The sequence below is a fragment of the Lutjanus erythropterus genome, chromosome 5 (assembly GCF_056507025.1).
Source record: "Lutjanus erythropterus isolate fLutEry1 chromosome 5, fLutEry1.hap2, whole genome shotgun sequence".
Lineage (NCBI taxonomy): Eukaryota > Metazoa > Chordata > Actinopteri > Lutjaniformes > Lutjanidae > Lutjanus > Lutjanus erythropterus.
The window spans coordinates 3,215,705-3,231,604 of NC_139321.1; the positions used below are offsets into that span (position 1 = coordinate 3,215,705).

The 15,900-nt window shown below is 36.8% G+C and overlaps 1 long non-coding RNA gene across 1 annotated transcript; it reads right to left on the minus strand.

Moving 5' to 3' along the window:
- Positions 1 to 11,840: 11,840 nt before the first annotated feature.
- On the minus strand, positions 11,841 to 14,619 carry LOC146326307 (uncharacterized). Its single transcript, XR_014770569.1, has 3 exons — positions 14,483 to 14,619; positions 12,959 to 13,070; positions 11,841 to 11,900 (listed from the first exon to the last, which is right to left on the minus strand). It is a non-coding gene; the product is annotated as an uncharacterized LOC146326307 (long non-coding RNA).
- Positions 14,620 to 15,900: the final 1,281 nt, after the last annotated feature.

Genomic DNA, 15,900 nt, shown 5'->3' on the forward strand with positions numbered 1-15,900 from the left:
ATGTAAGTTGCTTTTGAAGGTTGTGTTTTATCCCCCATTCTCATCTCAGTGTGCACTAACAACATCTGGAGCAGTAAAGGAACGCCACTCTTGGTGGCCCACCTGACTGGCACCAACGCCAGAACCACGAAACTGTACTTTGGGAGCAGAGAGAAACCAGAATCGCACCAGACACATCTTTTCCAAACCCTCAGTGTCCATGGTCAGCTGGTAGAACAGGTCCAGTCATTTAAATACCTCAGAACGAAGACAGACACATATCTGTCCTTTTCCCACCACACTGACTCACAGCAGCATTGGTTGGTTAGCCACGCCCTTTAAACAGCAGCCCCTGCGGCACATTTCACCAACATGCATGAAAATTGGTACGCACACGTTTCATGTCCAGATGCACAAAACATTCTCTGGGGCCCTTTCCCTAAACCCAACAGGAAGTTGGCCCTTTTGAATTTCATGGTAAATTTTGGTGTTTTCCACACATTGTATTTTACTCCTCCTACAGAAATAATCCCATTGACCTCAAAATTGGTGTGTACCATCTAGACAAGTTCGTAATAAAATGTCATTAAAAGATGTGGTCAGTGTTGAACAGCGTGGTCATGGACTGGTGAGTTTTGACGTCTCATATCTCACATGAAATTGCTATAACTTTGGATTTAATGATGCAATCTGCACCAAGAGTCCAGGCCTGAACACAACTACATGCCAATTGGGAGTCATAGTAGCACCACCTGGTGGAGACAGGAAGTGTCATTGAATTCTGTCCCACCATGTCCAAGGCACATGAAAATTCAGCAGCTTGTTGACTGGTCAGCATCTGGCAACATGGTCACGATCACAGCACGCCCTGATGGGCTCATGGGTCCGTGGGCCCGTACGACACTGCTTGCAGCTTTAATTATTATTGGAACTGAGTGTTCAGGGGTTCACCTAACTGTAAGTTTAATCAGAAAATAATAAACAGGACGAGACGTAGTACAATGTCCAACAGCTGCAGCTTTTTTATTTTTCTCTCACACGTGTGCACAACAGCAACACTCTGCTTTACTGCAGCCTTATGGAAACCCTGAAGGGACAAACTACCTCAGATACAAAAACAGGTATTAATCACATAGTAGTCTGTTACATTATTTTATATGGTGCATGTTCCTTATAAGCAAAGGGAAGGTAGTTTGGGGGCGCTCCATGGAAGAAAGGTTGGGAATCACTGCTCTGAAGTCTGCTGATCAACACCAACACAAACAAAACCTGACGGTGCTCCATGATGAGGTCATTGCATTCATAGAAGGGTTGTCGTAGGCAACTGGACTTGGTTGGGTTCTTGAAGATGTTTCGCCTTATCCAAGAGGCTTCTTCAAGGCTTCTTTGTGTTTTTACCCATCAACTGTATGACCAATAATCAAACATTTCCATCATGTGACTTGTGTTTAGGATGTCTGGACCGGGTCTTTCTAAACACGAACCGGACCAGTTTGAAAATAGACACAGTGCATCATCCAAGGTTTGATCCCTGTCAGAAATAAATGTTTTGGTGCATGTCATCAGTATTTTGAACATGATCTTAGAATTTCCTCACCTGTGAGTCTTCACCTCTCAGCATCATCTCCCATCATGCCTCTGTGCTGTTGTTGACAGAGCATTAGGATATGATTTCAGGCTACTTCATTTGTTTTTATTTATTTTTTTATTTTTTCCCTCCCTGCGCTGCTGTAAACATAAATCAGAGCGAGCCGAGCCCAGAGCTCATATAAATGTCAGGATAGACAGCGGAGCTCATAAACCTCTAATTTGATCTTTATTCATCTGGGACAAGGCGTGAATAAAAGCTCACCTAGTAAATCATCATTTTCTGCTTTCTGTCAACACAGCTGAGCGACGAGAGAGAGGCACATCCATCCATCTGTCTCTGCAGGCCCCGCCTGCTGCTGCTCATTAACAAGCTCCACCTCTGATTGGCCAGTTCAGCCTCCAAACTCGTTAAGTATATAGGTCCAAGACTAATTCTTCTCATTAATTATGATTACTGACTTTTATGATACACTTTGAAAATGATTTACAGTGCTAATAATTAAATGATGGGATTACAAAAGTTATTAAATGTGCCAATTAATGATTGTATTTAATTATTCTGTCTTTAATGGAACATAAATGTTGACAGGAAAAACACATTACCGCAGCTTTCTCCTCCTCCTCCTCCTCCTCCGTTCTTTGTCTCCTCTTTTGTTCTCATCTTTCTCTTCTCTTCATCTCCTCCTCTGCCTTCTTCCCTCCTCTTCTCTGTCAGCTCTCTTCTTCTCTGAGGGGTTAACAGCTGCTGCTGATGGAGCAGGGTTCACTGCTCTGACTGATGGAGCTCCACTGACATCTACTGGTGAAAAGACAGAACTGCAGCAGAGCAGGAGATGAAGAGTCTCAGCGCAGGAAACACTCCAGTAGTCACACAGCAGGTACAGAAATGTTGTTGTATTATATAAAGAGAGACTCTACTGCAGCAGAAAGGAGAAAAAAATGTGCAGAATGACCCTTTTCACCTGGACAGGAGCGGCAGGGGAGAAGGGAGGGGAGAAATCAGGGACACCTGTGAGCAGGAAGAGAGTGAAAACTCAAAGGCAACATGGAGGAAGACAGTGAGGTGTGACAGAAAAGAAAAGAAAAGAAAAGAAAAGAAAAGAAAAGAAAAGAAAAGAAAAGAAAAGAAAAGAAAATTGACTTATGTTAAAGTAGCAAGTTTCCAAGAATTTGACTGGAACAGTCAGTGTTTTTTCAGGACAGTAAAGCACGGTTCTGCTGGAATGTGGCCCCTTTGGGTGAAAACAAGCGTCATAAAAGCAGCCTGTCAGCGGCAAACTCCTCCTCACAGGTCAGTTCATGATGTTACTGAGTAAATGACACGTGTGCCGATTGTTTCTGTAGAACAACGTGAATCAGAAAAGAGTCTCATTGATGGTGGAACTGAAGTCTTTACTGTGAAAAAATACGTTCTTACCATAAAACAGATGCTTTTCGAATGGAGTTTGGTTTCTAACAGACAGAAAGTAGTTCCAGTAGATTCTGCTGCAGAAAGAAAGTAGTTCCTGCACGAAACTGCTCGCAACAAGGCGTTTGGATTATCGTGAGTGATCAGGTCACGATTTCTGGAAAATGACACTGGTTTTGGATTTTCCATATTAATTAGGGGAAATTTAATTTTCAGGACTCTGAATTTGGAATTTGGTTTCTGTTAATTGTTTTAGAGAGTTGGAAGTTTTGTGCATTTTAATTATTAACCCTTGCTGACTGGATTGTTGTTTTGTTCGAATGTAATTAATGAATCAGAACTGTTGTTTTGTGATCTTGTGTATTTGTTTGTGTCATTGTGTTATCAGCCACCCGGCTCATCTAACCTGACTGTGAATTTCAGTCATTTTAAAGTGGCAGGTTAGGATCTTGTTTATTAAATATTATTCTGTCCTTCAGTGTAAACCTATATACTAGATTACAGGTGAATAGGATGAAGATTTAACTAATAGATATCACTATGAAACCTCCCCAGTTAATAACTTATATTAAAATTATTACAGGTTTTCTGAAATTTTGTATCTAAATATACTAATGAGACACTATCTAATTAAAAAATACATTAATTTGCGCACGCTTCCAGAACAGAATCTGGAATAATGGATAAAATCAGGTCTTTTTTTCACTCCATAAATCAGAAAATCCTTTCAACACACATTTAAAACCCTTTTCCTTCAGTGAAAAACCTTAAGATTATAGAGAGGAATAAAAGTGGAAGTGCTGGAGTATGTGAGTGTAGACCTCTGTCTCAGAGAATTGGAAAATTTATATGTTTTTAGACAAATAAGACATGGGGTTGCTGTAAGCTGATTACTTGTAGCCTTTTTTTTTTTGGTATTGCATATTTTCTGACATGATATGTTTAAATATGCATATGAGACGGTGTCAACTTTAAATTCATTTGCATACATTTCCAGAACAGAAATCATAATGTCAGGTTTAGATATGTATTTTTATCACTTCTTAAATCATAAAACATGACAAAATCAGCAGCCACGTCAATGCCATTTATTAGAAATAAAATGTGATATATATATATATATATGTGTGTGTGTGTGTGTGTGTGTATATATATATTCACATGTATATATAATTATAGGTTTTCTGTTTAAACATACCAATGAGGCATCAGCTTATCAAAAATGCATTAATTTGCATAAATTTCCAGAACAGAAATCTGAACGTCGGTTAAATCAAGTTTGGAAATCTCTTTTTATCACTCCATAAATCAGAAAATTCTGTCAACAGACATTTATAAAACAATAAATGCCATGTTTTTGGGGCTAAAATGTGATTTTTAAAAAATCAAGCTGTGAATAATAAATGATCAAACCAATCTGTGAAAAGCTTCAGAATATAGATCAGAATAAAGCTGGAGAGTTCTGTGAATGTTAGAGCTGCTGGGTTGGAGATTTCTGTCTCATAGTTTTTTAAATTTATACATTTTTAGACAGAAAGTAAGACACAAAGTAAATACAGGGTAAAAAATAATTAACTGATAAATTTCACCATGAATCTCGCCCAGTTGATTACTAACATTAAGATGGTCATTTTTTTGTATTACAAGTTTTCTGAACTTTAATGTTTAAATATGCCAGTGAGGCATTTGTTTCATTTTGTTGACATGTTAGAGTCAGTGGTTTTTGTATATTTGTTTTTATCCATCAGTCAGAAAATCCTGTCAACAGCCAATAAATATCAATTCTTCCACGGTTTTTGGAATGAAGTGTGATATACTACAGGTTAATATGGTAAAAATGTGAACTAATAATCTAATAATTTTAGTTAAATATGAAAATGAAGGATTAACTAATGCTAACTTTTGTGCATCTTGGATGTTTTGCAAAAAGGACTCCCACACACACACCGTCTAATTTGCAGTGTAAAATTTATTTCGGTACAAGGTCTTCATCAGGCAAACAGTTTGAGTGTATGATGGTATTTTTGTCCTTTTTTTTGCACGTGGGAAATGTGATTATTTGCAGACAAACAACCCCTAACTATTTAAAAAAGACTTTCCACAGATTGTTGTGAGCAGTTTCATGTAGAAACTACTTTCCTTCTGTTAAAAAGACACTGGTGTTAAATTTTTCACATGCATTTTTTTTTTTTTTTTTTGTGCTTAGAGCACCACAAGAGTGTCATCTAGTTTCATTATATCAGAGAGAAGGCAGACGTCTCTACAGCTGATATTCTCTAAAACTCTGCAACTCACACCAAAAAAATCTAGATGAATAAACAGCACAACAGCTCAGGGACAAATATGTACCATTCAAAATATGTCTGTACAGTAGACCTTTAACTCAGCTTTTCATTCATTTCTGGATTAAATTGTTATTTTTAAAGATCAGGTTCTTATTTAAAGGTATAATCAGTAGGATTTTATCAGCTGCTGTTTGTGAACACAGCAGAAGGTTAGCTGATAGTTGAGGAGGACGTTCTGGGTTGGTAAAATGTCCCAGGCTCAGCAAATAATGAGAAAATAAGAAGGTACAGGAGGAAGGAGGGGTTGTCTGCTGATGCAGGCACCACCACACACATCTGGGGGATCGTGGTTGAAGATTGAGAGGGATTATTTTTAATTATTTCCAGTCTGTGCTTTTTTTCTTGTAAATTGTGCACAGTTTGACTTTAAGCAGTAGCAGTGTAATTGAAATCATTATAATTTTCCTGCATTTTTGCCATTTCATCACCAGTTTTCACTTTTGATATCCAGTGAACATCAATACTAAGCTAGATATTTTTTTTATTATTATTTTAACAGTTAACTTTAGAAAACTATACTTTCTCATCTACATATACCTAATCTGCTTCTGGCCAAAATAGTCTTGAAACTGGTTAAATTTATTTTTTGCGCAGCCAGGATTTTAAAGTTTCTCACTTAAAACTGGATGATATTCAGTTTGAAGACTTATTTTTGCCGTCTTTTCAACAAGATAAAATGTGATTACAAGATCAGTATGTCAGTAAACCCAAGTTTGTTTAACCATTCTGATCATTTCTTCAGCTGTGGGAATTTTATTTTCTGGCTTTCAACTGAGAAATTCAGCTGTAGTTTCTTAGTGAGGCTTCAAAGCGACAACAAGCTTTTATTTAGGACTAGTCAGGTATTAGATGTCTTATAAATGCAAAACTGCGTGTTTTTTAAATATTTAGTATGTCTTATCAACTTGCAAAATCTACTGGTGGAAGGAGGAAATGCATTTATTTAATTTATTCAGTCTGAGCAGAAGCTGGGATAACATGTATCCCCACTGGGGATAAAAAAAATAAATGCCCAAAGGCAGAGAGGGGGAAATCCCCCACCCAGCACTTTTTACCCAGCCTATAATAAATAAATCTTACAGGATAAATGCACAGTGAAGACCTGAACACAAGCTGCGTTCAGAGTCGTCCTGCAGCAGAAAAGTACACAGTTAAAACAACCAGAAGAGCTGACAGAACAATGGCCAAGTGTCACAGAGAAGAAAACACTGACTGCTTAAAAAAAAAAAAAAAAAAAAAAAGCTTATTAAGTATGTATGATTGTTAAGAAAAAACATAATACAGACAGAGAATTGTATAAAAAGTTCCCCAAAAATATCATAAAAACTCATCTCTGATGCAATTCTGACCTTGTTTGAGGAAATCAAACTTTTTTGGCGTCATGCACGACTGAGCAGCTTTGATTGAGTGGAGGCCCGCCTCCAACGCCGTTCCCTGTTCTCCTTCATACATCCACAGCCGGAACCCTAACGGAAAAAACTGTGCGTTTAAAGGAAGACAAATTATTTACAGAACCAATTAACTTCAGCATATCAAAGGACACACAACTGGACTTTTTCTGATCCAGATTTCATCATCTGTCGCTCAGTCCTGTCATCTTTTTTTTGCTTTTACAGTATAAAAATGTGACAAATAAAAATATGTAAAAATTTAAATCACAGTGTGTCTATTTTGACTTGTATTAAAGTTTCCGTGCGGGCTGACGGCTGTGGACACAGTGTGCAGATGAAACTGCAGTTATGAACGGAGGTCGGTGCTCAACAAAGTGGCACAATTTAATTTGTGTGGCAGGAACTGCACGACTGCGATAGACTCAGTAATGAAACCTCTCAGCTTTAAGTTCTGTCTACTTTATATTCACAAAGAGAAACGAGCGAGGCAGCCATTGTGGAGACATGCAAATACACTGATCTCTTTAATACGGGCTTCACCCAATTGGACGCTGACTTTGACAAGCAGAACAAATGCCCTGCGAGCACAAACACGCGCAGGTCAGGAGGAGCGGCGCTGATGGCCGAGGCAGAATTCAACTTTCTTTATCCTCTTTTCAACGCCGGCAGTCACATTCTGCCTGTTCGCTTACTGTTAAATTAGTCATCTGAGATTAGAGACGGCTTAAGGAAGAAAAGTTTCCCTTCAAAAGTTGATAAAGCTCTGCAACTTTATGTATACTGAACATATGCAAAAACAAAATGTGGCAAAGGCCTTTTGTCTTTGTTGGAAAGTGGCACGAGTTTCTGCACTTTTAACAACATAAAATATATCCAGTTACTTTGTTTTTGCTATTAATTTACCATGAATTAATTTCAGTTTGAACATGTCCGGATTATTATCGATTTCAGCCATCTGTCAAAACTCTACCTGATCTGTGCATGGCTGTAAATGTCTGGAAATATGTGGGAGTTTAAACACATAAATAGTTGTTGAAATTGTACAATTACACACAAACCACACGTTGTCTTTTTAAGACTGATTCTGTTATTTATCTTAGACTCAGCATCTTTAAATTTACCATTCTTACACTGCACCTTTTCATTGAGTTTTTTTTCCGATTCCTCTTTTCTAACCTAAAAACAAAACGATGCTAGATTAGTACAAGTATTTGAATCTGTTTACAATAAAAATCAACTGGTTTTAAGTATTTTCTGGAATCAGGCTTAATTTTTCTTGACTGTAGCGCAACAATCTGCATAATCTTTTCTACAATAAGATAAAATAATCCTTTATTTGTCCCACAGTAGAGGCCCTTCTAGGGACAAAGTGTTTGAAATCAGCGTTCACTATAAACACTATGATTACTTGTATTGGATGGCTGTTTTTCAGCTTGTCCATAAATAAAATAAATAAATAGAGAAAGGTGCTTTGTTACAGCAGCAAAAGGGGATAGTAAAATAGAGAAGCCTCAATAAATATAAGTGAACAAACAACATAACAAAATGAAATATAAAAAGTAGGAAATAATATTGTTGGAGCCACAATAATAATTTTGAATTTGTTTTGTTTCATCTTAAAATAATTAAGAGGTGACCATTTGTAAATAGATGCAGTTTTGTTGTTTGAACACTGGGTGGAGCTCCGGGACAGGAGTACACAGGTAACACAGGTGAGGTGCAGGTGATGAGCAGCAGGTGACGAGCAGCAGGTGATGAGCAGCAGGTGTTTGACGGCGGGGAAACAGTTTCTTGATTGTCTTCGTGTGGCAGAAGCTTTTGCAGCGTGTTGAAACAGAAACTGATGAATGGAAACTTACCTGAGATGAATTATGGACACAAGTGTATTTCATTAGTTTGAAGACATTTTCATTTTGAAAATAGATTAAACTTAATAATGATGTAAATATTATCCTGTTTGAATGCATTTCAGATTATAATTTAATTGTAAATTTACACATAAAGTCTATCATCATTCATTTAAATTGGCTGATCACATGCAGGTTTATGTCTCTGTCCAGGGGAACATCCTGTTATCATGCCTGTCAGTGTAACATCAACTATTGTGGCACTTATTCTGACCTTTATCTCTGAGTCTTCCTCTCAACCTCTTCCTCCGATCACTTGGCTTTCTGTGGTGAGACTAGAATCTATTGTCATATCACATCATTTCTTCTTGATTTCAGTGATAGTCTGACCCTCAGGTAACGTGGCATTAACAGCACTCATTTACCCCATTTCTTGGCTTTAGCAGTTTGTCAGCTGTTTACACAGTTTTTACACATTTATCTGAAGTTGCAACTGTACAAGAAAAGGTAAGGAAGTTAAAAATGCAAAAATATTCTTGCATGAGGCCAAATAAATTACATCAAAACTCGGTCATGGAAACTTTAACATCAGTTCTTGTCCAGTGCAGATGAGAGTTGTTACATAAATATCAAATGACATGATATTCAGATTTCCAGTAGATATTTATTTCTTACAAGCAAGAAGCATCATCAGCATTTCACAGATATGACTGAGGAGACGCAGACAGAACTTTCAAATTAAAACATTAACTGTAGCCAGTGGTGGACAGTAATGAAGTACATTTACTTGAGTACTGTACTTAAGTACATTTTTTGAGTATCTGTACTTTACTTGAGTATTTGTTTTTTTTGGAAACTTCTGACTTTCACTCCACTACATTTCAAAGACAAATATTGTACTTTTGACTCCACTACATTTCTAGGAAGGTTGTTGTTACTTTCCAAAAAAGCACATCTTTGAAGTCAGCTGTCGGTGTTTTTTCTTTTCTAAAATGTAATTGGTCACAGGCTGTGTTACTCACAGAAAGAAACCAATCACAGTAGCTCCTCTCAAATGGGACTGATGTAAAAGTGGATATACGTCCAGGCGCTCTCTGTAACAAGCACAAGCAAACTCTCCCTCTTTTATTCAGACAAAAAGCAGTAATGGTGACGGCAGGAGAAAGACACATTTAAATCTCAAGATGTAATTATAATTATTCATTATTAGCTTTTAAAGTTGGATTGTTTTTATCTTGGTGAAAAACTATAATTCATGTATATACTGCCTCTGAAGACAGAAAGAAATCTGAAACAGACTTGAACGCCTTACAGTTGGCGTCAATCTAATTTTATGCAGTGATATTAATACAATTACATCAGAAAATGATAATAGCTCTCCTTTTTGTTTTTGATTGTATTTCTATGTTGAAGTTTTTATAGATGTTTCTATAAACTTTGAGTAGCAGAATGGGTCTACAAGCAAATCAGTGCATCATTAGGTGGTTTCAGAGAGTTACAAGCTTCTGTAAATGCATCGTGAAAACAATACAGCGTGTATTGATATTAGAAAATGTACTTTGTAATTTGTACTTTTGAATACTTAATTATTTTTAAAAACATGTACTTTTGAATACTTAAGTATTTTTAAAAGCAAGAACTCTAGTACTTTAACACAAGTAAAATTTTGACTGAGCAACTTTCACTTGTAGTTTAGTAATATTTGACCAGGAGTATCTATACTTTGACTCAAGTCCTGGGGTTGAGTACTTTGTCCACCACTGACTGTAGCCAACAACAGGATGTACAAAGGTGGCAAACAACTTTTCTTAACTTGTTCAAAACATTTCTTCACACATAAGCAGTATCAACCCCCCACCAGGATAAACTCTATTATAATGAGTTTACTTGCATTTAGCTTCCCATGATTTAGCATTATCATATCATGCTGGATATATAAGACACATCTATTCATAGCGTAGTCATAACTAAAAAAAACGCACGATTATAAAAATTTCTTTTTTTTATCTGATTTAAATTGATTACATGTTTTTTCTTCTCACAATATGATTTCCAAACAGCAGAACCTGACTTTATTGCCAACTCTTTCATTCTGTCCCTCTGATTCATTGACTCTTCCAGCTCTTCATCCAGCCAAGGAGCTTTCCAAGATTTAGGCTTAATGGACGAATGTTCATGAATCACCTTTAACAACAATTTAATGAATAACTGAGTTGCCTTTTCTACGTCATGTATTTCACACACTCTATTCCAGTCCACCTTCTTTATGTCCTTGATTAAATCACTCTCATCAAAGGATCTGACATATTTCTGATGAGGAACTCTTGGTTCAACTCTGAATTTCATACGAACTGTCACCAAATTATGGTCACTGAAACCAACACAAACTGATTCAGCCCCTGAACACCGTTCTTTAACGTTAGTAAAGATGAGGTCAATACAGGTTTCTGATCTCCTTCCTGCATGGTAATACACTCGAGTTGGCTCATTCACCAGCTGAGATAATCCACACTTATGAGTAACTGTCCTCAGTTTGTTTTTCAATGATTTTTCTGAAAGCCAGTCTATGTTAAAGTCACCTAAACAACAGATTTTTTTCTTCTCACCAGAAGCTTTCTTCAATATTGAAAATATTTCCTCTAAATGCTCCTCATTGCTTTTGGGTGGTCTGTAACAACATCCTAAGAGAAGAGATCTGGTACGAGGTGAACGAATCTTCAGCCAAAGCATCTCGATAGATGGGCTCATGAGGTCATTGCTTTTCTTAACTGGGATATAATTTTTAATATAAATTGCAACACCCCCACCTTTTTTTCCAGGTCTATCTTTTCTATAAACACAATAATCCATGACTTCAATTTCGATGTCATCCACTGATTCATCCAAATGTGTTTCTGAAATGGCGACTATGTCCAAATTCTTTTCATGAAGCAATTTAGAGACATCATCAACTTTGTTTCTAAGGCTACATACGTTTAGATGTCCAATAAGTAACCCTTCCATGATAGCTGATTCTTATCAATATCAAAAACCAAGGTGACAAACTTGATTCTTCAAAATGTTGTCCACAAACAGCAGATAATGTCGCTGTAGGTTCACACTGGACAGACGTCAGTCTCTCTCACTCTGTGGAACGTTGTGTTACCTGTAAACAACCAACTGTTAAGTTAAAAGCAAAAAACATAAATGTTAATGCAAAAGAGTAACAAAATTGTTTCTCTGAAATCTCCCTTGGTCTTTAGCCTTGGCACAATCTTGAAGGTCACCCCTCCGGTCAGATGTCAGGTTAAACCGTCAGAGTTTGAGTCACTGTCAGCAGCTGGATTCTTCCTTACGGTCCCTGTTTAGAGAGAAAATGTCCCATCACTTAATCAGCTGTCAACAACACAAATTCTCACTTTTTCCGCTTTACATTTTTCCTAGTCAGTAGTCCACCAGTTTGGTAACTGTTGTACAGGGTTGGAAAAAATGTCTAATAATTCAAATCATTAATGGGGCAGCCATATGAACTTTGTCAAGAAAAAACAAGGAAGGGAGGGAAGCACCAACTGAAGGGGACTCAGAATATCAAATATATTTACTTTAAGAACAGTGAGATTCACTGTGATGATCCAGGCTACATAGGAGGAGTTAATATGAAATATCTAAATGTAAGATGAAAGGATAAATGGGCATGGAAAGGTAGTTGTCATTGTTTGATTATGTTGCGTAGTCACAGTCTGAAATGTCTCTGGAAGTGGGACTGAACATTGGTCCATGTACAGTATGAATATAGAGCTGTGTCTTAAAAATGCAGCACAGTCATTAAACGATTTTGTATGGAACATAAACATCATAGACATCTGAAAAGTGACTGATGACATGACTTTTTATAAGATATCAAAAGCGAAAAGGGTTGAAAACCATTGGTTTCATATGCTGTGTAACCATTTTGAAACTTTTTGGGATAAAATTCAAAATAGTGGAACATTTTGTAGCAGCTTTACTGCTTGAAACACTAAAAACTAACTGGTGTGCTTTGACACCCTAAAGCACACTGTGAAAAACTAATCATAAATGCATAATACATGTAAAATACAGAGTACAGAGGTCATAAACTGTTTATTAAATAGTGGACAGAGCTGACAAAAGCAGCCAATGTAGAGGGGCCTTAAACCTGTATTTGTTCTAATGTCCAGCAGGGGGCGACTCCAGAGAAGTCCAATTATATGTAAGCTTATGAGAAAATGAGCCAACTTCTCACTGGATTTATTACCTCAGAAAAACAGTTTCCTAATGAATTTATGGTCTCAGTCACTAGTTTCAAGTCTTTTTCAATACTGCATGATGCTCATTTAGGAAATTATGGTCCCATTTAGAGTAGACAATAAAACAGGGTATTCTTGACAGTGTGTCTACCTTGTGAATGATCCTCCCAAACTTGTCCAAATGTGGTCACTTCCAATCCAATCCAATCCAATCCAACTTTATTTGTAAAGCACTTTTAAAACAACCACAGTGGACCAAAGTGCTGTACAGAAATAAAATACAAGAATAGATTAAAAGACATAAAACAGCTATACAGTTTAAAACAATAAAAATAAAACAATAAACAGATAAAAACTTCTCAAGATGTGGAATGTTGTAATGCCTACAGACAACCAATTGTGAAGTTAAAAACACAAAACATTGCTGCAAAAGACTAGCACAATGCTTTCTCTGAAATGTACTAGTTAGCTTTGGAATGATCTCTCCAGTCAGACGTGAGGTTAGATAATGTTAGAATCAATGTCACAGTCAGGAGCACTTAATAAAACGTTTTAAGGGCGTTTCAGCAACTTAAGTCCCAGCACTGAAACTTTCCATTTCTGATACAATTTGTCATATGATGCTCGATAAATATATGCACAATCTTATTCAACATATTTATATAAAAAATAATTACTAAATAATGTGATTTCAAAAGCATTTATGAAACAGGCTCATGTCCCATAACCACAGTCTCAAGATGACAGAACAGAACATCGATTTCCACTGTTGGAAAATGCCACACCTGCAGCTAAACCTGCCATACTACAAGTTTCTGTATTGAGTTGCCTTATTGGCACGAGCTGGGTGACGCTGCCAGCATCTTCCAGAAGTTTCAAACTCCACCCATTCTATTGTCTAACTTATTACACAGTGATTAGATGACAAATTCAAGGTTCAAGAACATCAACTAGGAAACAAGGTTACAAGGTAAACTAAAATTTACAATTACATCATATAATGGAGCTTTAGGATGGCCTACAAGATGGCTGAACAGAATATCACTATTATATCACTGCTGGAAATTTGCATTATGCATATTTGCATTTGCATTGCAAATCTGCCATTCAAATTTCTGCATTATGTTGCCTTGGCACGAGCTGGGTGACACTGCCAGTATTTTTTGGAAGTTCCAAACCCCACCCATTCTGTTGAAAGTTAAAATGACATCATATAGTTAAATATATTAGAATATCAATAGAATTTTAGTCACTATTACACACATTTCAAACTAATTTCAGAGTGATCAGACAATGAATTACAGTTAATGTAGGTGAACCCAGTAATTCCCCCCCAGACTAAAAAAAAATGTTCACTACAATCTGGACTTGAAAATCTACAATAGAATGATGGGGAGCAGAGCAGAGGACTTTACAGGATCCTGATGGGATAAGAGCCTTAATGTTACTGGCTGTTAAAAATCATAAAAAGCAGATTAAAGGTGAGTTTTTTATTAATGCTAGCTAACTTGGGTATTCATTAAGTTGGTTAATCTTTGATCATATTCGTCTGAAGTTAATAAGTCCGAACCTTTTAAAATGATGTTACAAGCATTAAATTACAGTCCAACCCCCCCCCCCCCCCCAAAAAAAAAAAAAAAATGGTACTAATAAACCACAACACGGTTTGACTTACCTTAATTAACTGTTTCCAAAGGTTTGGTGAAACACCGCTGTTGGCCTGTTCTGCTCTTTCTTCCTCGGACCGTCTGAGCAGTTCTAGCAAAATACAGACTCACTTTGGCTTAACAAGACAGGTCACGTCAGAGGGTGGATCTTTAGGATGGCCTATTAGATGGCTGAACAGATTAGCACTATTATATCACTGCTGGAAATTTGCACAGCTGCAGTTAAACCTGCCATACAAGTTTCTGTATTGTGTTGCCTTGGCACGAGCTGGGTGAAAAAGTCAATCAAAGTTGTCATATGATGTTTGATAAATCTATGCACAGTGTTGTTCAACATCTTGATATAAACAGTAATTACTAAATCATGTGACAATAATAAAAGGATTAAAACAGGCTCATGTACAACCATGGTGTTAATGTTCAGATATGTAAAATTAGTTAATTCACTTACAACATGACATTATTTCATTTAGTGGGTGGTTGGTAACTGGCATGAACAGGTGATAACCCGAAGAGGAAATGTCTTTGCTGAAAAAAGGTGAATGATAGCATGCACGCAGTTCCACCAAGTGTACGTCAATTATATATTTTCAAATTCAACCACAAAATAAGACAGAAAAAGTAAAATATTCATGTTTGTTTTCAGCCAGGAAAAATACAGGAAACACAAATGTGATTTTAAAAAATTAGATAATGTGCTGAACATCATTTTAAAACTATATGTGTTTAAGCACTGCTGCAGGAAGCTTGCAGCACACAGCAAAAATAGAACTCTAGAGACAAATCCAGCGACCACTTTGTGTGGTCTGCCATCTTGCGGCGCCACCATTGCTGCAGTGGCACGTCGTGTCTGTCACTCTCGGTGTCTGCTGGTTGGGTCGAGACTCATGCAAGATTTTTCATGGTTTCGGTCAAAATGTTTGCTCTTATGAGGTCTTGTGGATCTGATATTCCCTTCTAGACACCTTGTCTGCGTTTACTTGCTTAATAGTAAAACAGCAGCCCTCAGTAACTGATGGTGATGATGATGATGATGATGATATTCATGTTCTTCAAATGTTACATAGTAATTAGACGTTCGTTGTGACAATAACCAGAAATGGATAACAGAGAAGAGAAAAACAGACCAACTCCAACACCTTTAAGGGATGAAGTACTGTGTAATATATATTTTAAAAAACATATGAATTCACTTTTTTCAGTCAAGATTTTCAGGAACAAAGCTCGTTTCTGTTAATATTTTTGATCCACTATGACACATCAGTGTGTGTATTTTGCATTTCGTTTTTTCTTTTGATACGACTGTCAGAGCAGCAGAACTGCACAGCTTCTTCACAACTTTCTAGACCTTGTTGCCAAACGTAGTGTTTCATAAAAAGTAATCGTAAAAGTTTAAAATTGTAAACTTCTCATGTTGTTCACCTGC